This window comes from Chiloscyllium plagiosum, unplaced genomic scaffold, assembly GCF_037043375.1.
Source record: "Chiloscyllium plagiosum isolate Xiang-an unplaced genomic scaffold, Cpla_swu_hap1 HiC_scaffold_15, whole genome shotgun sequence".
NCBI classification, from domain to species: domain Eukaryota; kingdom Metazoa; phylum Chordata; class Chondrichthyes; order Orectolobiformes; family Hemiscylliidae; genus Chiloscyllium; species Chiloscyllium plagiosum.
Window position 1 is genome coordinate 18,055,235 of NW_028270153.1, and position 24,208 is coordinate 18,079,442.

At 39.2% G+C, this 24,208-nt stretch overlaps 1 long non-coding RNA gene across 1 annotated transcript in view; it reads left to right on the forward strand.

Moving 5' to 3' along the window:
* Positions 1 to 11,867, forward strand: part of LOC148147617 (uncharacterized) — a 350,264-nt gene extending 338,397 nt beyond the window's left edge. The window contains exon 3 of the long non-coding RNA XR_015759470.1: positions 10,289 to 11,867. This is a non-coding gene — a long non-coding RNA (uncharacterized LOC148147617). The remainder of the gene's footprint in view (positions 1 to 10,288) is intronic.
* Positions 11,868 to 24,208: the final 12,341 nt, after the last annotated feature.

Below are 24,208 nucleotides of genomic sequence, written 5' to 3' on the forward strand. Positions count from 1 at the left end.
GATGTTCATTGCTTGGTGTGAATGTAGCGTGAATGTACTTTCACTCATCAACCTAAACTCTTGTCATTATGAAGGGCCAGTTGTATTTTGTGCAGCTAGTGATGAGAAATGAGCTGAATGCCAATAAAGCAACTTGCTTATTGGCACTGGTGCCAGGATTAATGAAGGAAGCATGCATTTCTTATGGTGCCATTTACCACTCCTTGCACTATGGAGAATCCTGCCACTCAGTACAATTACAGTGTTCTATCATTCTAATTTTGATCTTCACAGGAAAAGAAGTGAAATTATTAGCTGTTGAAAACCATCAACAAGTTGATTAGAGCCTCTGTTTATGGTTTGGGACTAATGGTAGTCGTAAATGACTCTACAGCTTAAAAATGGAATGTAGTTATGATGTAAGTCACTATTGGAAATGTGGCACCTAAACTGGAGGTGATCTGTAGGTTAGTTTGCAGAATGTGACACAACTTGCTGAATGGCTTTCCTTTTGCAAGTATTGTTTAGTTATCTAGAGCAAGGGTTCCATGATCTGCTTATTCTGGACTGGGGGTGATCACTGCATGGGTGTCATTTATAACTTCTGTGGTGCATAATCAACCTTTCCTCTTCATCTGTTCACTGCGAAGATGCAAAACTATTCCCAATAAGAAATCCACTTGTGGCCACGTATAAACTGAGGAAAGAAAATCTGGAAGATACAGAAAGTATAAAGACAGAACATAAATCCATTGTCCTCAGTGAAAAAAACATCAATTATCATATAGGCCCTTTAAAGTTGATTTTCCCCTTTTCAATTCTGGTTGGCTCTGCTGAATCCTCATTTTACTCCAACACTCAGAAGAAATGACTTTGGAAAAATAGAGTTGGAGTCTTTGTCTGCCTCAGCACCTTCTCAAAATTGGGTGGCGTGAAAAACAAAAACTAACAAAAGCAGAAATTGCTGGAGAAACCTAGCAGGTCTGGCAGCATCTGTGAGGAGAAAATAGAGTTAATGTTTCGAATCTGGTCTTCATCGGAACATAAACTAATATTTGGAGGTTTAAATTAATTGGTTGAATCACTTTCTCCTGAATGCAAACATGCACTGGGAATAGTATCAATTAATGAGACTGTTTGGTTTATATTATTTTTAAAAACTTGCTTGATAGATTTCATAACTTGAATGAATGCTTTATAAAAATGTGCCTTCATTAGCATAGGGTTGAATTTTTTACCTACCTCAGAGAGTGAGTAAAGACAGAGAATGCTGTGTGCTGTGATCATTGCTTTCTTTTGAATGTTAAACCTCTAACCTCTGCAGGTCTATCTACAGGGACCAGGGCAGAGTTCAAGAAAAGAACCCTTCTTGGATTACTAGAGAAATGCATACATGGCCAGGGCATTATAGATATTCTGTAACAGTGTATTGACAGATGAGGGAAATGGTCCAAAACTCTAGGCTACAAGCTGTAGCTGCCCAAACTTGCACTGATTGAAGTTGAGAGTCACATTCAGAACTGGGAAGGATCATTTGCTGTTTTACCGTTAGAATCAAAAAGTCACTTTATTGAGGATCAAACTTTAATGTCATTAAAATCAATACACATTAAATACTTCTCCAGCCATTTATTCACAACAGCAGCCCATTTCAAAGCCTAACCTAGAATGAAAAAAAGAGAAAAATAATTGACAAATAGATTAATTTTTTTTGTTATTCTTTCCATGGCAACAGGAAGGAAGGCTCAAACAGACTGGGTTTTGTTTTGTGTTAACTGCAATACAGCAGCCCTGGTCCACAATGGTTCATTGTACCTGACCTGTGAGTGGTGGTATTTTTTTTTCATCTACAGTTTAAAATTAATTATTGGAAGGAATTTTCAAATCAAATTTTTTTTTTCAAAGCAGAAAAGCAACTAGAGAAAGAACAGAAGTAGGTGGCATTCCTATAGCTCATACTTTCAAAGCGTAGAGCATTTGAGACAGCCTGGCAAAGCAGCATGGGTTCATACATCCTAGCAACCAGCATAGAGAAACACTGGAACACTATGGTGAGGTACTTACCGTGCCTTCTTTTTAAATAGTAGGTTAGCAAGAATGTAAAACTTTGACTGAACTGCTTCCATAGGGTAAAGCATGCAGACATGATGGAAAGGTTAGCTCATGAGTTTCCAACTTTTCAGTTCCCAAATAGATTGGTAAGAAACTGGAAAGGAGCAGCTGGTGGAATGAGCTTTCTTGTATTAGTTTAGGATTGAATCATTTTGTTTATCTTATTTAGTCTCTATGACCTGTCCAGTTACAAGAAAGTCATATAGGGGATGAAGGTCCAATGGGTGGGGACATAAAACCAGTACCACAGCCATGAATAATGCACTCCATAGATACAGAATTCTGCATAGGATTTTAATATGACAGGCCAGATGAGAAATTGCTCATTCCCTATTGTCAGTCGAGTTGAATTTCACCTTCGATAAAACTGAAGTTAATGCATATAATATCAAGTAAACTTGCATTCTTTCTTCCCTTGGTGTACACAGTTTGGGGGGTAACTAATCCTTTCTTCAGACAGACACGGTTAAAAATTGTCAAGATCTTGTAGAACTCAAATAAAAGCAAAATATTGCCGTTGTTGAAAATCTAAAATAAAAACACAAAGTGCTGGAGAAACTCAGAAGCTCTGGCAGTATCTGTGGAGAGAGAAGCAGAATTAATGTTTTGAGTCTGATATGACACTTCAGAACTTAAAGGAGCTGATAAATGTTGGCTTTCATGCTTTGACCAGACTGGGAGCGCATCCAGATGTTGAGATGCGGTGTCTGGATGTAAATTGTGTATCCAGCATGCTAGGACCATCTTAATGCCCACAGCCACCTCCCTGGACACAATTGTGGACACAGTCTGCCCTGTAAAAGGCCTTCCTCTCTGCAATGATGGCCCGGAAGCTGTGGCCATTTATTCAGGTTTGTAAAAAGTGCTTAGAGAGCACATTAAGATGGAGGCATCTTGAATCCCTTATTTGAAATGTCATGTTGCTGCTTTCTCAGTGCTGGAGTCTTCCTATTGGTTCCCCCAGTTTAAAAAAATAGTCTGCCATTCTTTTGGCTAACATCATGTGCAGTCAAGATACCAAATGGAAAAGCTTTCCCATGTTTGTCTGGTAACATGAGTGTGAAAGAGTACTTCTGATAGTGAAGCAAAGTTGCCATGGTTACATAACAGACCAGAGGGCTGCTTTCTCATTAGACAGAGATCGCCGGTGGTGAGTTAAATTTGAGTCACCCAGCCTCAGGTAAGGGGCAAGGTTGAGAAGGCAGGACCTTTATGGTGACCTCAATCAGCATGGAAATTAAACCCATGCTTTCAGTATCAATAACACTGCAAACCAGCCATCCAACCAACTGAGCTAACTGGCCCCAATGTGCATCCATAACGAACGCTACCTTAGAGAGAAATGCACAGAATGTTGGAGAAACTCAGCAGGTCTGGCAGCATTTGTGGGCAAAGAAACAGATTTAATGTTTTGAGTCAAATATGACTTCTTCAGAATGACTGACCCACCCATTTGGCTACATTATGAATACGCTTTCTGGGGCCAACGATACCGGGGTTGAACTCAGGCCCAGAGATTCTGCCTTAGAGTATGTCACAAGTCCTCCCAATCAATGCTTGTGAAACAAATTAATTAATTGCTCATCTGTTTTGCCGTTATCATTAGGCCTGATTTTAATTTTCATTGAGGGTGTGGTATTGGAAAAGCACAGCAGGTCAGGCAGCATCCGAGGAGCAGGAGAATCAATGTTTTGGACAGGAGTTCTTCCTGATCTCCAGCATCTGCAGTCCTTACTTTCTCCTAGCTGCTTTTAATTTTATTTAAGTAGAGTGGCATTGAGTGGGTTAACATTAGGTACTGACTGTGAATGCATGCACTAGAATTATGTTTTTGTATAATATAGTTGAATTTCATTGTTCTGGAAAAGTTAATGAAATTGTAGAAACGCGATGTTGAAAACATTGAAAAAATCTCATGGTAACAACAGATTAACATATTCAATCACCAAAAATGAATAACTCCAAAATTAGTATGGACAACTTGATCAATGGCATTACAGAATTAAGTCAGCTGTCTTGTTTGTCAGTCACTTGCTTCTCTATTAGTAAACAACTAGAAAAATATGCTACTCTTCTGCTCAGAAAGAGAAAGGTGGAGAGTGAATTTTATTAAGTGATTTGATAAATGAGGAACAAAACTTGTGAAATGGTATTTTAAAGTTGTTACTTCTACAGGACAAAGGGTGGAATTACAAACTGGTAGAAGTTGGACCGAGGATTGATGTTAGGAAATACTTTTTACATAAGAAATAACCAACAATTGCAGCATACACTTTTGGCAAATATCTTTATATCCATTCAAGAGCTGGCTGGATGCTAGAATTCAGGGGATGGCACTGATGAACTGAGATGCATTTGATTGCCTTTGCTTGCAGTCATTATTTTGTGATTTCTTGAAATGAGTAAAATCAATGGTAGGGGTTCTTAACCAAATACCTTCCTATTGTAGGAAAACTGCAACTGCATCTTCTTTTGCTCCTGACTTCAGTCCTCTATGATGCATTGTCCATTGTAATTATACAAGATCACGGACATGGTGAATTCAGGGTATAAATATTTCACTTTCCAAAATTGATTATACTATGACATTCCAGCTTTTGTGCCATCTAATATTTCTATTTGTGACCTACATTCTTGTTCTGATAATACCTTGATTTAAAATTCTCACCCTCGAGTTCAAACCCTCTGGGGATTTGAAGGATAAGGATAATCAACTTTTAAAAGGATAATCAACTTCCTGCTACAAGATCTCATCAATGTCACTTTGTATTGTTAAACAGATAGGAGGATGTCCATATGACCCATCTAATTCCAGGCTTCATTCTACTTTTATACGTTAAGCTGAAGTGTATTTTTGTGCTTGGCTCTGTCCTTGCTACATTTTGACACAATATTGCTGCCCTAAATAATAGATTAATAAAAGTAGATTTAAGAAGCATTCCTGCTTCTTTTAAGACACTTTTAGAAATCTTACTTGTCTTTACTTAAGATGGATCCAAGCAATAAAACTGCAAATATTCTAAGTATGTTTTGCTGCAAGATTGTTTTAAAAGATGCTAACTTCTTCACTGTTAAATTTTGTTAAGAAAAGATGTAATGGTACTCTTGGCTCCACTAAACAAAGAGAGGCTTGCATTTATAAAGCACCTTTCATGGCTTCAGGATGTTCTTTTTGAGGTGTAATTGCAGTTGTAACGTAGGAAAATTATACCTTAAAAAATAAGCATCCTCCATATCAATTATAAGGGAAGTGTGAGGGCAGGACATTCACATGAAAGACAAGATTATTTTCTTATCACTTCAACTAAATTCCACACATTTAATTGTTCAATGCTGGAGATAGGAATCTTTCTTATTAGCTCTCAATCACAGGTCAAACAATGGAAATTAGTGAATCTTTGCTGTTTGATTTTTTTTGCCACTTATGAGCACAGCTTCTTTCAGTAAGATTTTAGAATGGTATACATTTAAGTCCTATCAATAACCTTTTATATAAAAATGATTAAATAAGTCATGGGAACATAAACCAATTAGCTTCAGGTTAGTGGCACTCTGAAGTCAAATAAAACAAGAATAGAAACTGAAAATACAATAAAAAGTAGATGGCAAAGGGTCACACTTGACCAGCCTTGTCTAAATCTTTGCGAAAACAGCAGAAAATGTGACTTACAGATGTTTACAGTACAGGAGGTCAATCAGTCCATCATATTCATGCTGGTCAACAAAGATCTGACTAGAGTAGTCATGATTTGGAGGTGCCGGTACTGGATTGGGGTGTACCAAGTTAAAAATCACACACCATATTATAGACCAACAGGTTTATTTAGAAGCACTAGCTCATGTAGCGCTGCTCCTTCATCAGGTGGTTCTTCATCAGGAGTGCTCCACAACCACCTGATGAAGGAGCAGTGCTCCGAAAGCTAGTGCTTCCAAATAAACCTGTTGGTCTATAACCTGGCATTGTGTGATTTTTAACTTTGTACACCCCAGTCCTACAACGGCACCTCCAAATAAGGCAAATTACAGCAGCCTATCCAATCTTTCCTCATGGCTCAGACTGTCCAGCCCAGGTAGCATCCTGGTAGATCTCCTCTGAACCCTCTTGAGTGCAATCTCACCCTTCCTATAGCGTGATGACCAGAAGTGCATTGAGTACTCCATTTGCAGTCTACTCAGTGCTTTATATAATTCCAGCATAAATTATTTGCTGTTGTTTTCTGTGCCACAACTAATAAAGGCAAATACCCCATGTGCCTTCCTAATCACTTTATCGACCTTCAGGAATGAAGTGGAGCTGAGAATTCACCCAGAGGGGATGCACAATATCCAGTCCCATGTACTGGAGAACACAGCTGTCTACTGCAAAGACCTGAAGGGGTTTCCTGAAGAGTATTTGAATGGTACATTTCAACCAGTCCATGAAATGGACTCAGTCCCCCCTGAGCCTGTGATAATCCATCAGTTGTGAAACTGGTATATTGCACAGCCTTGATGAAAAGGACACTGGTTATCTTGCAGATGCACTAGTGTGCAATGGCATGTGAGGAGCCACAGAGGTCCATTCTGAAGAGGGCACAGGTATCTGTGGGTTGTAGTCTCCTTCAACACTGGCTCTCAGTTACCTGTGGGTCGCTTCACCTCTGCCTGCAGATCCTGTCTTGAGATACTACTTCCACATCCTTTGTGCCAATTGTCTTTCTTCTCAGGGGTCCTCTCATTCTACTCTTCCTGCTGCTTCTTATCCTCATCAATCTTGATTTCTGAAAATACAGCAATCATTTCCAGCGCAGCCTTCCTGGGAGTTGGGTAGAGCCCAAAAGAAGTTGTGCTCAATTCTCTGGTGCCAACATGATGCCATGTGCTGCCCACAAGGGTGATGACACTCAACACTGGCAGAGTTCTAAATGGGAACGCATCTCCGAGCCTATGATTGGCTCCTGAAACTCTTACATGAAAGGTTACATAAAATAGTAAGAAATAGGAGCATAACTAGGCCATCTGGCCCCTCTGCCATTTAATAAGATCATGACTGATCTTTTTGTGGACTCAGCTCCCAATACCCGTCTGCTCACCATAGTCTTTCATTCCTTTACTGCTCAAAAACCTATTCCTCTTTGCCTTAAAAACATTCAATAAGGAAGCCTCAACAGCTTTACTGGGCAGGGAATTCCACAGATTCACAACCCTTTGGGTGAAGAAGTTTATCCTCAACTGAGTCTGAAATCTGCTTCCTCTTACTTTGAGGCTGTGCCCCCTAGTTCTAGTTTCACCTACCAATGGAAGCAACTTTTCTGCTAATATCTTATCTAGTCCCTTCATAATTTTATATGTTTCTATAAGATCCTCCCTCATTCTTCTAAATTCCAAGGAGTATTGTCCCAGCCTACTCAATCTCTCCTCATAAGTCAACCTTCTCAGCTTCTGTATCAACCTTATGAACCTCCTCTACACCCCTTCAGTGCCAGTACCTCCTTTCTCAAGTAAGGAGACCAAAACTGTACACAGTACTCCATGTGTGACCTCACCAACACCCTATACACCTGCGACATAACCTCCCTGTTTTTAAACTCCATCCCTCTAACAAGAAGGACTATATTCCATTTGCCTTCTTAATTACCTGCTGTACCTGCAAACCAACATTTTGTGATTCATGCACACGGACACCCAGATCTCTCTGGGACAATATTTCACCAGTTAATTAAGAATCCATTTTGTTGTTTTTCTGACCAAAATGGATGACCTCACATTTACAGGTTCCACCCTTTGACCTTTGAAAAGCATGAAGATATTCCCTTTTAAACTTCAGTTGTCTTAATGAATTGCTCCCGAAAGGTACTCCTCTCCCTGCTGCTGAATAACAGCCACCCTCGGGAAGATTCAAATTGTTACCAGGATTAGGTTTTTATTCCTCCCTTAACACATTTAAGTGGGCTGTTCAGGAATCCAGTTGAGTCTGGAGGCTCACATTTGGGAAAAGTGAGAACTGGAAACAGGCAATACCTTTTGCTACTCAGTGTCTCTGCCATTGTTTCCCCAATCAGCTTCCTGTATCTAGTCCATATTGTTGGATACAGATAAGCAAGTCACTACAATCATTGAATCAGATTAATAATGCCACTAAAGAATCAAACAAAAACCTGGCATTCATTTCCAGAAGGATAAATCTTAATAAAAAGAAGTTACATTAACCTTAACTTGACCATAGTTGGAGTACCGCAAACAGACCTGGCCATCATGTTATGAAAAGGAAATGGAAACATTAAAATGATGCAAAATAGTTACCAAACTGAAAGCTGAGCCAAAAGATTAAACCTACCAAGAAGGATTGAACAGTCTGGCATCTATGAGCAGAATTTGAGCATTCCCTGACTCTTTAGGTAGCACCATCCAAATAATTCCTGTTGTGTGTGAATCATAGAATCCCTACAGTGTGGAAACAGGCCATTTGGCCCAACAAGTCCATATTGACCCTTCAAAGCGTAACCCACCCAGACTCATTTCCCCCGTGCTATTGCTCTACATTTCCCTTGACTAATGCACCTAAACCTACACATCCATGAACACTACGGGCAATTTACCATGGTCAATTCACCTTACCTGCACATCTTTGGACTGTGGGAGGAAACCAGAGCAACAGAGGAAAGCCACAGAGTCACAAGGAGAATGTGCAAACCCCACACAGACAGTCGCCCGTGGCTGGAATCAAACCCAGGTCCCTTGCACTGTGAGGCAGCAGTGCTAACCACTGAGCCACCCTATAATACAAGAAAAGAGATAACTGAGAGTTGACCTGACAGCATCTTTAAGATTATAAAATGTTTTGTTAACCTTTGTGTAGTGAAGCTGTTTCCACTTGTGGCAGTGACCAGAACTATAGTTCATACAGATGAAATACGATTTTTAAGTCCAGTAGGAATTAAGGAGAAAATTATTTACCTTGAGACTAGAACCTGCTATAACAAGTAGTAGTTAAAGTGACCAACACACTTGTATTTCAGTCTATGATTGGGCTATCTTTAGTTTTATTGCTGAATTGTATTTGCATTGATGTTTTACTATGTTAACTCCAATTAAATTGTGTTATGTGGCACTTGGGCATGTTTCAGGATTAAAGTTCTTTTTGCTTGGTTGGTTTGTGATAAAGATTAGTTTGGTATTCAAGTTAATGTTAGATGTTAAATTAAAGTTAAATACTGTTGGATTATTCTGAGAGTTGATTTAACACTAGAACAGTACTGGCTTGAAATGTAAATGCAACAGGAATTCAAAAATGAACTGCATATGCTGATTAATGAATCCCTTGACTTGCAATAGTCTTGCAATTATTATTGACAGAAGTTGAATCGGACAATAAAGTTTTAATAGGGAAAGAACACACAATTTTTGAGTGCATGGTAGATATTTTCGAGGTAAAAACAATGACTGCAGATGCTGGAAAACAGAGTCTAGATTAGAATGGTGCTGGAAAAGCACAGCAGTTCAGGCAGCATCCGAGGAGCAGTAAAATCGACGTTTCGGGCAAAAGCCCTTCATCAGGAATACCCTAATATATTCTAACCAACCTGTTCAGAGATGTTATTACACAGCTTTGGTGCAAGTGGGATGTAAAACCTGGCCTGCTGGCCTGCAGGTCGAGATGGAAATGTGTTGCTGGAAAAGCGCAGCAGGTCAGGCAGCATCTAGGGAACAGGAGAATTGACGTTTCGGGCATTAGCCCTTCTGCAGGTCGAGATGCTACCACTGCAACACAACAGCCCTTTTTAATGATATGATGTGTAATGTATAATAATTCTAAATCATACTTATGTCAATTTGAACTGTATATTTAGTAAAAACAAAGCAGAATTTAATGTGAAAGTATGTCAGGAAGCTGTAGTTGAGTGTAGAACAAATCATTTTTTTCAATACATCTTTAAATGTTTGCAACCTGATTGTAAGTTATGAAGAATCTGAAATGAATGTAAACCGATAAAACCTTTCTTCTATGTATTTGTGGAGTATGAAAGAAAAACAGTTGTTCGTGGAAAATGTGATTATGTTTCAAAATGTAAGCAATAATTCAGAGACTCGTGAATGTTTCATTACCTGGCATTTGGACATTTAAATAGCATAACATACAATTAGACTTATAATTGAGCAAAAATACATGTTTGTAACAAAAAAACTGATATATGTTTCTCTTTTTCTCTATCAACAGCAAGCAAGAGTTTGAATGCTGATCATCTTTTGCTCCAAAGCACAAGACATGAACAAAGACTCTGAGACTCTTCTACTTAGATAATAATTTTATATAAACTTTACCTGGTCTTCCATTAAATAAGCTTTTGCATAAAATTAAACTTTAGCTCAAGGATTCTCCTGCAGCACAGTCTGTTGTTGTCTTTAATTAACATCACAAGTGAGACTTGCATGACTCTTTCACCAAAACATGGAACAGAGTTCGCTCCAGTGATGGACAACATTCTTCAACTCGAGACAGATCAGCCTCTGCTTGCTATATCACTCCTTGCATGTCTTCCCTTGTCTCTCCATCCCTGACCACTCATGCTACTCACACATCCTGACAACTACTGATGATACTGACTTCGAAAAAAACTTTTCTGGATTAAAACCTTTACTATGTGAAGCAACTCCATTCTTTTCTGCTCTCAATGAGGGCTGGCCATCGGAAGTTGACCAAACTACAGGGGACAGCCCTCACTACCTACCAAAAAAAAGGAACAAAGAAAGAAAGGATTTCTGTATTGGTGTTAACAAAACTGAAATCAATAACCTTTGTGGTCCGATGGACTCATTGCACCTTGGAGGTACCAGGACAACCCAATCTGTTTTCAAAGATAGGCCGACAGTGTTTGTAATCTCTTGTCCTGTAACATCATGAATGTAAAAGACAGTGTACAACCATAAAACACCACCCCTCCACTTCCATAGTGTTGAAGCCTGACTGACCTGCAGTATTTACTGTTTATTGCCTTGTTGCACTATTGAACCACAAGATAAAGTGCAAAGATACTGCAAAGACATTGCTCTTGTCTTCTCCTGAAGGCAGAGAAACAGAAGCCAGTGGTTCTGTGTCATCATCAAGATAACAACGAGCAAATGGTCCATCACCAGGATCAACACCAGCTTTTCAACCTTCTGTCCTTTTTTTTTAATCAAGAATATATTGGTACCTCAAGGGTATGTTATCAGTTGATGATTCACAATGTCTGCTCTACTTCCAAGTCACTCTGATAAAGTCTTATCTTGCTGCTACTCCAGGACAGATGAGATGCACAGCCCCACTGCCTGTATTTCACAGGGACCACTCAATATGAGTGGCATCTTTTATTTTTAACTCAGAAAGATCGACCAACGTAAACCATCAGGATAAGTAATAAAACTTCTGCTATTAAAGCAAAGGTTTAGAGCTGACTTTTCTGTTTGAATAACAGTGCAATAGCCTGTATTTATTATGCATGCAGCTGTTGGTAATTTTTTAGGAGAAAATTAAGTTAAAGCCTAAGGCTATAATTGAACTCCGGAAGGCTGAGGAGGAACCAAGAAGATGAAGCAAGGGTCCTGATAAACTTCAGTTTGCATTATTGATTCACTATCACTTCAGCTGAAATTACTTTCTGTCTGTTGCAGGATCGTCTCCACTTTGCTCAGAAAATTTGCTTTCTTCTTTGCCTTTTACAGAAGGGAAGTTAAAAACGCTCCCCTGGGTTTTACACTTTAACTGCTTAGATTCTAGGCAGCTGGTCTCTTCCTTTGCGTGATGCCTAAGGTCACAGTAGTAGTATAATACAGCCCACATACATAATAAAATTTATTCCTCCTACTGTAGCTGTGCCAGTTTATGACTAGATATTCCTTATTTACTTCAAGACTTAAATAAAAAGCTTCTGAGAGAGGGTAGAGGTCAGTTTTGGGGAGGGGGTGGGAGAAATTTTTATCTTTAAAGAAATCTCAACCTATCAGAAAAATGGTAAGATAGAGGAAATCTATTGAAAATAAAACAAACAAGTTTATATTTGCACTCCTTGAACGATTTAAACTACTAAAGTGATGTGTTATGCATTTTGTAAGAGATTTGACCAGACCTCCAAACAGCATCACCTGAGGTGTTATGATCAATGTTTCCCAAGTATGTTTTTAATTCACAGATATTTAAAACAAATTGTTTGTTTAAAATACAATACTAGGCAATTCGTAGCTTTTTCGCCAAAGGGCTACTTCCAGGTAATTAGTTTTGATGAGTTTCCGTGGCATCTTTGAAGTGAACTTCTCTTCATTGCCCTGAGAGTCATAATGGAATTGAAAACCTCCAGGAAACAACATTAAATATTACTCTTTAATTCAGGGGGTGATTTACCTGATGACGCATTATTGTTGAATAACTTTTCAGAAGAGAGAATTCCTGGGAAAACTGAGATATAGGTGGCAGACAGGGAATTACTGGATGTGGTATGTGTATGTCAACTTTACATTCAGTCTTTAAAAATTGATTTGAATTTTCATGAATTGTAGCACACAGGAAGAGTTGTCAGAACAATTGTGACTTGCCTACATTTATTAGCAGCGAAGTCACCAGCAGCTAAAATGGCAGGTGCTAAGGAGCCATTTGGAAGGATAATATCTGGGAAAATAGTTAGTATTTATGTGATTGGAGTACCATGCTGTTGTGCTGGAATTTTAGTTCTGCTTATGAGAAATGAATGAATTTTAAAATACCTATTTACTACTGAAGTTTGTGCACAGTAGATGTAAACCTATCAGGTGTGAATTACACCATCAAGTCAGATCAGGTTTTTTAAGCCTGAGAGGGGATAATCCCAGGTAATAAGCCCAGTGAAAACTCATTGAACCTTCCAATTTAGTGACACTCGCCATGAGAAAGATAGACATCTAATACAGTGACAAACTCTGCAACATACTGACATACTGTAATATGGTGACACTCTCCATAAAGCAGTGGCACGCTTCAATATGCTAACATTTGTTAATTCATTCAAGCCAGTAGGAAAACAATGGCAATTCTTTACTTTGCACTAGGTTTATTTACAGAATATGACATTACATACATCTGCCTCATCCCTAATAAGCACCCAATGTCACTGAAGTTTCTTTATATAATTTGCTTTTTAATTTAAACTTTTGGGCATGGTGTAATCCGTGTGGCAGGTGGGATCTGGATTTGAACCCTGGACCTTGGACCTGTTGGTCCAGAGGTCAGCACATTGCCACCATACCACAAGAACTCATCCCTCGTCCCTCTTAATGTGTATTTAATCAATCGATGCTGTCCAACTGTACATCCTTAACATTAATAATATAATTAACATACTATTAAGAACATCTCTCAATATAATGATATTTTATTCAATAAAGTGACACTATCATCAATATCATGACAACTCTTCAATATACTGACACATTCTTCAATATAACGATGTTCTTTTCAATATAGTTATATTCCTCAATATAGTGACACATTTCAATATTGTGATAGATGTGACAATATAGGGATCCTCTTCAATCTATTGACACTTTCTACAATTGTGACATTCTCAACAGTATAGCAGCATTCTTCAATGTACCAGCACCAAACTATTGTGTCACTCTTTAATACATTAACATCTCTTCAGTATAATGATACACTGTTCATTCAAGAAAGAGTCTTTTCAATATAAAGAATCTCTTTCGTAATACACTACTTAATGTAGTGACACTCTTCGCCATAATGATACTCTTCAATATAATAATACACTTTAATATCATGATATTCTTCAATATTGTGACAGTTTTCAATGTAATGATACTCCAGTGAAGATAGTCAGATTCTCTTCCACATGGTGATGCATTTCTTAATATAGAGACATCAGCATTCCATCGTTCAGACTATATAGGAATTTCAAACCTGTACTAGCTACACCCAGACTGAAGGAACTATTTTCCCAGAATGCCCTCAAATTTGGCTTTCTCTGAGCTCACCATCTACTCAAGAACAGCAGGCTGTTTGCCGATGCTGCCTGCCCAATCAGATGGCCAGCTGTTTTGCAGTTTTAGCAACCCCATCAGGTGAAATGGCTGCCGCTGAGATGGATCTGAGCCCATGTCCAGAGGTGGGTAATTTTTGAATTAAAGCTTAAGCACCATACATGTAGACCCTTCAGATCAGAGGATAAACCATTCAGGATCGTCCTTTGGAGCTTTCCTGCCTGTAGCTCTCTTTATAGCATGAAACCCTTAGGTCTGGTTCTCTTTGTAATGTTACCGAGAGGCCATGTCTGTCAAGTTAGGGACTTGTCTGGAATGAATCAGGGTGCCATTCCAGTAAGGCTGGCCACTACTTTCCAAGTCCGTCCATGCCTTCAAGCCTTCCATCCCAAGGCTAGGAATGTTCTGCCCAGGATGGCTAGTCTATTGGTGCAATTCCCATTAACTGACATCTAACCTTGAGAATGATCAGTAATGTTCTTGTAGCTATGAGAAAAATGTGCAAAAATTATACAAGCCATTCATACCTTAACTTCTTTGCTTTGAACAATGTGAGTTTTGCATTTCATAGCATCAGACTTCTTTTAGGTTGAAAGCAACAGCTGTCCAGATGCATTTCATTTTTCCGAGGGGATGTACCTGATCTGAGCTGTGAAGTATGAAGGCCAACTCATTTTCTTTCAAACCAAAAAAAACCCCACAGCTTATTCTTCATCTATTTATGGGCAGTAGCATCAAAGACGGCTATGAAAAGAAGAGAAAAATGTCTTTGCTAGTGCAAAGAGTTGCTAACGAAACAACAGTACTCCTTAATAAAGATGCAATGTATTCAGAAACTTGCAACTCCACTTACAGCATGTTATATCACGTACCTGTGCAATATGCTCACCTCCTATTGATTTTCGGCTTCAGATTCCAGACCCTTATATGTTTCCCTCGGAAGTTCACTCATACTCTTGAACGTAGGCTTAGCTTTAAAAGAATTTTAAAATCTGTACCAAATCCTATCTCCCCAACAATGCCATACCACAAATATCAACCTACCAGCCAATCTTACACTAAAACCAGTAGGAGGTTTTCTTAATGTACCTCCCAACCAGTAGAAAGCCCAAATCTGTCTTCAGTTTGTTAGAAATGATTGCAGAAATTCACTTACAAAAATAAGTTATTTTATTCAAATGCATGAGATTTTAGGTTAAAAACCAATAGCAGTGAATTATCACAGATCAAAATACAGTTGTTGTTTCATCAAATACTGTGTCCTAGAGATTACTGTTGAAGAAATTGGTCATGAAAACTAACACATTTTTGTTTAGTACTCCTTTCTTTGTTATTTTAGCAGAAATACTTAAAATACATTGGTTCTTCTCTTATTTAAATAGTGGAATATAATATAACTGCATCAACTTCCATCCATTTGTGTCACTGATTCTAATTAATAGGCAATGTTCATTCAGCAGCCTCACCGTACAGTAAGAATGCCATATTAATCCAGGGATAGGATGAAAATGTTTAAGGATGACTGTCACTTCCTGCAGTGGTTACTTCCCTTGTGAATTTTGCTGAAATGAGTTTGTAATGAATCTAGTTATAGACAGGTATGAGTAATCATAAATAAGGAAGGCAGGTAAGTGGAAAAGAAATCATAGTCATTTCAGCTCTGATCCTACTGATGGACAGAGCAGTCTGGAGAGGCCATATCGCCACTCCTACTCCTATTCCTGGCATTCTTAGGTAAGTTTAGTGTAAAGGCAATTCGGTCAAAGATAATGGGACATGCTATTGCATTTTTGTTGCATATGGTTTCATGTGTGCCTGAGAACACAAGTTCGGGCAAAATCAGATACAAAGGATTACAATCCCATAGTTTCTGCTTGGTTGATCTTTCATCCATTGATTTACTGGATGAAAAGTAGATGACTGCATTGCTGAATATATTCATCCCTGTTCAATATTCCTCCATACTGTACCAAGTTAATCCTTCATTCCCAAACCAGTGATAGGAAACGTTATCCCGATACTTCAACAATGATGTAAAATTGCAATTCTGCACTATTACTTGCATAAGGGTAGGAGTTCACATAAGTTTTCTTCATCTCCATCCCAAACACCATGTGAAAAATCAGCAACGTTCCAGAGAAATGTCATAAATTATATTGGTTTTCACTCTGTTTGAGTTTCGGATGATCTGGGAACTCTGTGAAAATTATACCCAGCGATTCTCATTTGTTATGATAGTCACAAGTCTTTTATGGTCAAAAGACAGGAAAAAACATGTGAACTCAGGAAACCTACACCTTTACCAGACACTCCAGTTTCCGAATGCAAAGAATACTTTGGCCTTTAGGGTGGGTTTTCTCGTCAGAACACCCAAAATATTAACCCCTCTTATTCTGTGGATTCACACTTAACACCTTGGCCGTTATGCTTGTTGTAGATTTCCATCAGTTTCTGCTTTTACTGGCATTGTAAAGTAAAACTACAATCCTAGTTTCTGTCTGCAGATCCTCAGTATGTTTAAACTTCTTCTGTAAGTTGATTCTCATCTGGATAGATGCTTTGTGATACCTTGTGTTCTCCTTTATTCTTTCATGGGATATGGATATCAACATTTATTGCTTGTCCCTAATTGCTCTTGAGCAGAGTGACTTTCTCGGGCCATTTCAGAGAACCAATAAGTTGTTGTTTGTCTGGAGTTACATGTAGGCTAAACCAGGTAATTATGGCAAGTTGCCTTCCTTTATGGACATGATAAACTAAGATGGGTTTTTAATAACAACTGGCAATGTGATTATGTTCAACTCCAGTGAGACCAGTTCAGATCGATTAATTGAAATTCAATTCAACCAGCTTCCTTGATGGGATTTGAACTTTTGTTCTAAGAGCATTAACCTAGACTTTTGGATTTCTAGTCTGGTGACATAGCCAGTATACCAGCACTCCAACCCCCAAATGTAAGATGCTTCCCTGCAAGTGGTTGCAAGGGTAACCTGCTCACTATACTTTGCAAGGTAAATTAAGTATAAGCTGCAGTGTATTCCCTTCTCACCATAGTATGCAATAGACCTTGAGTAACTTACTGTCTCAGTTGCTGTCATTTTACTGGACCCTGAGAGATTAGAACAAACATCCTCCCCATTGGACAGAGTCTATGAGAAATCAGACCATTTGGAACTTCAGAAAATGCCACAGGATATTTCCCTCTCACTGGGCTCTGTTAATATCTTGAATAAATGCTGCTGAATGTTCCCCATTAAAAACCCTGAGCAAATACTATTTCTGAAAGATGATCTCTGTCTTATCTGGCACTCTGAATAGAAAGCTGTGTTTACTTTATTTAAAATAAAATCATAATAATATTTGCATGGCTCTGTCATGAAGAATTCATTGTTCAGAATTATTGTAAGTCATTAACTGTTTAATTGTTTCACTTCCTCTTGAAGCACACTGGTTAACCTTCATGTAAATTTCCTCAATGTGTTATTTTAAACAGTCATTAAGCCCAGTTAATGGCTCCACTAAAGTAGCACAGCAAAGGAATTTTGTGCAAATATTTTAACTAACATAGGTGAAACTAAAATTCTCAGGAGACAAATGGGAAGTAATGTTCTGATTGAACTATTGCCCATGGAACACTGCAAAAACATTAAGCTCAGTAGGATCTATCAGTGGTCATAATGCAAGTGAAGGGATGGTTTTATTTTGGTTTGAATATCATTCAAAGATCAATGTCCATTTATGAAAGCATATTCCTCTTGACAATTGAGATATGTCCTATTGGGACATGTATATTTGTACATGAATAAATGCTTTTAATAGCATTTCTGAATGAGATATAAAGCACAAAGTGTGTGTGCCATACTCAAAGTTATGAGATATGATTTTATGCTAAATTTGAAACAGTGGGCTGTTTTTGCTGCCTATGTAAATCAGAGAATGCCTCTGCTTACATTTATGCAAAGGCCTTCTTGTAGTTTGCCAACCTACTACAGGCTTTGAGTTCAAGCAGACCTTTTGTGTTTGGGAGCAGATCTTAAATGAGAATGAAGTTTGTGTGTGATGTGGGACCATATCTTATGGAATATCCGATATTTGCTAGTCTTTACTTGTCACTACATTACTGTACATGAATAACTTATTAGTGAATTTGAATTGAATTAAATTTATTGTCACGTGTACCGAGGCACAGTGAAAAACTTTGTCTTGCGAGCACTACAGGCAGATCACAGAGTTAAATAGCATAGATAAGTAAATAATAGGTAAACAGCGGCAAAAACAAAAGCACAGGCAAATGTTAAGAGTTTGTCAGTCCACTCATTATTCTAACAACAGTATGATAGAAACTGTTTTGAAACCGGCTGGTGCGTCTGTTCAGGCTTCTGTACCTTCTCCCCAATGGTGGAGGTTGTAGAAAAACATTGCCAGAGTGGGATGGATCTTTGAGAATGCTGGCGGCCTTTCCTCAACAGCGGGTCTGGTAGATATATTCTATAAATGGGAGGTTGGCATTTGTGATTGTCTGGGCCGAGTTCACCAGTGTCTGTAACCACCTACAATCTTGAATGGTACAGTGCCATACAAGGATTGTAATACATCCAGCCAGAATGCTCTTGATGGCACACTTATAAAAGTTGGCAAGGGTATTCACCATCATGCCAAATGTCCTCAACTGCTTGAGGAAGAAGAGATATTGTTGGGCCTTTATAACCAGTGCATCCACATGAAGAGTCCAAGAAAGCTTGTTGTGGATTACCACTCCCAGGAGTTTGACATTCTCCACTCATTCCACTTCTGTGCTGTTAATGTGTAGGGGGGCAGGAGTAACATCCTGCCTAAAGTCAGTAATGAGTTCCTTGGTTTTGCTGGCATTGAGAGCTAGGTTGTTCTCAGTGCATCATTTTTCCAGATCTTCCACCTCCTATCTATAGTCGGTTTAGTCACCATCTGAAAATTCGACCGACGATGATGGTGTCATCAGCAAACTTGTGAATGGCATTGGTCTGGCATTTGTTGACGCAGTCATGGGTATAGAGTGAGTACAGTAGGGGGCTGAGTACGCATGCCTGGGGGGCTCCAGTGTTGATTGTTAATAAAGATGAAAGATTGTCAGGCAGTCGTGTTATGGGATCGGGAGCATTTTGTGTCGGTTCTCCTTCCTGGGGTAGGTCTCTCGGGCCCTCCATTTTCCAGCAGGCCCCAAGCCTGGGGCTCATGTAGGCTGCCTCCAGCTGGGCTGGCCTTCTTCTGGGGTTGTCAGATGGGTCATGGGCACCACGTGGTCTGCTGCCTTTATCCAGTAAGCTGGTTTTGAGGATCAGAGGACCTTCAAACCTGTGAGTTTAGATAAAACATAGTTATTAGTAATCTTTAAAAAGATGCTGTAATTCTGTACTGTTAAAAATCACACAACACCAGGTTATAGTCCAACAGGTTTATTTGGAAGCACTAGCTTCCGGAACACTGCTCCTAAATGTTCGTCTTGCCACCAGGTCTAAACTTTGAGGTGAATCCTAAGAAATATGACCTGCTCCTCCCTACAACTCATAGACAAGAACAGAAACCTCCTCTCTAACTGTGTATAGAGTCAGGGAGGACAAGGCTGAATGCTGAAATGTGCTATCAGATCAAAATTAGATGGTATGCTGCTGGGATCTTGGAGTGATCTACACTTATCTGAACCTCTACATGATCTGTAGTGCTTCGATGCCTGATGGGACCTGACTATCGTCAGATAGTCACTTTTTTGAAATATATTCCAACATGTTTGCAGTCTGAGTTCTGATAAGTTCATTGTTCGTTGAGAAAAGGAACACCACTGTTTACTTTTCTATTGAAAACAGAAGGCAAAATATATCAAATTAGATTAATAAGTGAATTTTCCGTCTTTTTAGCCAGCTGTTTAGTTCTGCATTACTCACTTGCATCATGGTGAGATAGACAGAAACGCTAACACCAGGTGGCTACTAAAACAGAACAGACTAAATGTGTTGAACCATTTAAACTGAAGGCACAGTGTGTCACGTCACTAATGTTAGTCTTCTTGAGAATCTTTGTGTGCATTCTAATACATACATGATCTGCAGCTATTTTCCCTTCAGTTGCTGGTCTACTTCAAATCAACTCTTCCCTTGTGTAAATGATTCAGCTCCAGGCTGTAAAACTGCTGTTAGAATTTTCAACTTGGAGACACTTCCTCTCAGCTTTGATGTATGAGCAGTCATAAACCGTCAATCCCCGAGCTGGACAAAGGCTTCTTTAGTGGGTGCTGAGTATTGTTTTATACAAGCTCATTAAATTTCTGGTATTATGGAGAAGAGCTTTCACTTTTGTGCTTGGATTGTGACCTGCTCCCACAGGGCTGCAATTGACACACTTTGTCAGACTCCATTTAGCTCATTATGCTTCTCAGTTTGTTTTTGATTTGGGAAAGCAACATGTAGGATAGTCACATAATTAAGTGCCATTAAAGGCACAGAATCGTGCTCTTAAATTATTAAGCAACAGAAAGCAATGAATGTGTCAAATGATACATTGATGCAATGAGGTCCTGCATTGCTACTTGCAAACTCTGTGCCAAGTGGGTGCTCCAGCTGGTAGAGATTCCATGGAGACACCAGTGTTGTACAACTCAGCACCATTTCTAAGATCTGAGCTGCTTTGATAAGATTTACATCCGGAGAAAAGCATGTTTCTGTTTCAGATAGGGTGTAGCTGGCCTTTTAAAATTTTGGACACCCACTCCCTCCCACATGACTTCATCTGGGATTTCCATTCTACCCATCACTGGCATCTTGAGCAGGATGATAATTAGTCAATAGTTTGATTCTTGCAGTTTAGTTGCTGGCACATTGCTGCAAAGGAAAACTGTTCCAGTTACGAAGCAAGATATCAATAAATGTTTAAATAACAAGGAATACAGAAAAGGCTCACGCAATGCGAAAACCTGACCTTAAAAGAAAAGGAAAGATCCCACGGGAAGCAATGTTATCGTACAAATAAAAGATAAATTCTATGCATGGAACTTTTTATAGAATTTTGCTCTGTAGTAAAACACTAATGATTTTAACTGAACAATAAAAATACTGTGAAGTAGCCTTTCCTCAGTTCCACAGTAGATTGTATATAGTGTAGATGCAGGTCAGATGACAAAACATTATGTACATATCTGTATATAATACAACATGATGCATGCTTTATTTATGCAATGACTAGAATACACCTTTTCACTTTCAGATGTAAGAAAGAATGCATTTAGACATTCACAAACAAAGCTGTCAAAGACAAAAGTGGTGAGAAAATCAGTTGGTTTTTGAATTATGGTATGGAGGGGTGGGTGGAAAACAAAAACAAATTGTCAGAAGTATAACAAGCTGCCTTGTTTTTGTTGAAAGCGGTTTTGCAGATGGTTTCTTGAAACTTATTGCCATCACGTCCAAAGGATCTGGCATAAGAATGACCTTCAAACCTGGATCTCTGTTTGTGTCTGTCTGTGGCAATGCTTCTCCATGGTCATATAAGGATGGTGATTGAATAAATAAATCTGAATAATTATACTGGACCCTGCCTTGACTCTTATTAGTGTTGTCCAAAGTAATTTTGCACAATTTGCAACATGAACAATTCACTTACATTCAATCTAAATTAATTTAATGCATTCTCAAATATAACAGTAAACATGAAGGAAAGAAGTTGAAAAGGAATATTTATAAACTGGTCTACAATGATAAGCCATCCACCACATCCATAATGATAAAAGACTATGCACCAGTACGAGATGTCTTCATCACCTTGCTATTGCAGCCTAACTAAGACACTGGCAATCTACTCAGCAAAATGTGGGAATGACTCCCTATCCATTAAAAGTTATAGAGAATTAGTTAAACCTGACCAAGTACCAGTCTATCCAATGCTACCCAAAAGTTGTCATCAATAATGCCATCAGAATACCTACTGAGTAATAAGCTGCTCATTGATTTTTAGCTTTGTTTCTCTCAAAACCAATCAGCAGCAGACTTCATCACAGTCTTGATCCAGATGTGGATATAAGGGCTGCAGGGTATGGAAAAGTTGGAGAATAATTGTCATTGACGTTAAAGCAGCATTTGAACAACTTGAATACAACTCAGGGTCAATGGTGATCTATAAGAATGCATTCATGTTAATCTTTGTAGCACCTGGATGCAGTTGGAGCAGTTTCTGAAGGTGGTATCCATTAGTAGCCTGGAAAAAAGAACATCACTGACCAGCAGCTTATCTGCAACAGCCATGTGGATAACCTGGTTGCAAGCGTCTGGGTATTTTGTGATGAATGGTTTATATCTTGAGCCATCAGTGTCTCTCCATGATGAATTAGACTGATCAAGTGTGATGGAATACTCACTATGCACCTGGGTGTGTGCAGCTGCTACAACGCTCAAGATAGCATGATCACCTTAAGTATTGCAACTTAAGATTTAGGAAGCAAGGATCTGGCACAACTTTAGAGAATTACAGGGTAGATAGGAAAGAACCCAAAAATGGGCTGAGGAGAGCTAGGAGGGGGCACGAAAAAGCATTGGCGGGAAGGATTAGGAAAAACCCAAAGACATTCTACATATATGTTAGAAATAAGAGAATGATCAGAGAGGGGGCAGGGCCAATCAGGGATAGTGTAGGGAACTTGTGCCTGGAGTCTGAAGAAGTAGGGGAGGCTCTAAATGAGTTTTTTGCTTAAGTATTCATTAGAGAGAGGGGCCTAATTGATAGTGAAAACATTGTGGACCAGGTTAATAGGCTTGAACAGGTTGCTGTTGAGGAAGTGGATGTGCTGGAAATTCTGGGAAGCGTCATGGTAGATAAGTCCTCAGGGCCAGACCAGATGTATCCAAGGTTACTACGGGAAGCTAGGAATGAGATTGCTGTGCCTCTGGCAATGATCTTTGTATGCTCACTCTCCACGGGAGTAGTACCGGATGATTGGAGGGAGGCGAATGTTGTTTCTCTGTTCAAGAAAGGAAATAGAGAAATCCATGGGAATTACAGACCAGTCAGTCTTACATCTATGGTAAGCAAGGTACTGAAAAGGTTTCTGAGAGAGAGGATTTATGACTATTTGGAAAAACATGATTTGATTAAAGATAATCACATGGCTTTTTGAGGGGCAGGTCATGCCTCACATGTCTTATTGAGTTCTTTGAGGATGTGATGAGACACGTTGACGAAGGTTGAGCAATGGATGTGGTATATATGGATTTCAGTAAGGCATTTGATAAGGTTCCCCATAGTGGGCTCATTCAGAAAGTTAGGAGGTATCGGATACAGGGAAATGTGGCTGTCTGAATACAGAAGTGACCGGCCGAAAGAAGACAGCGAGTGGTGGTGGACGATAAGTATTCGCCCGGAGGTTGGTGATCAATGGTGTCCTGCAGGGATCTGTTCTTGGGCCTCTGCTCTTTGTAGTTTGTATAACTGACTTGAATGAAGAAGTGGAAGGGTGGGTTAGTAAGTTTGCTGATGACACAAAGGTTGGTGGTGTTGTAGATAGTGTCAAGGGCTACAATAAGGCATTGACAGGATGCAGAGCTGGGCTGAGAAGTGGCAGATAGTGTTCAACCTGGATAAATGCGAAGTTATTTATTGAATGCTGAATACAGGGTTAAAGACAGGATTCTTGGCAGTGTGGAGGAACAGCGGGACCTTAGAGTCTACGTGCATAGATCGCTCAAAGTTGCCACCCAAGTTGATAGGATGGTTAAGAAGGCATATGGTGTTTTGGCTTTCATTAACAGGGGGATTGAGTTTAAGTGCCTCGAGGTTTTGCTGCAGCCCTATAAAATCTTGGTTAGACCACACTAGGAGTATTGTGTCCAGTTCTGGTCACCTCATTATAGGAAGGATGTCGATGCTTTAGAGAGGGTGCAGAGGAGACATACCAGGATGCTGCCTGGATTGGAGGGTTAGACTTATGAAGGAAGGTTGAATGAGCTAGGGCTTTTCACACTGGAGAGTAGAAGGAAGAGAGGTGACTAGATAGAGTAGATAGCAAGAGACTTTTCCCCAGGGCTGAAATGGCTGTCATGAGGGATCATAATTTTAAGGTGATTGGAGGAAGGCACAGGGGAGATGTCAGAGGAAGGTTCTTTATGCAGAGAGTGGT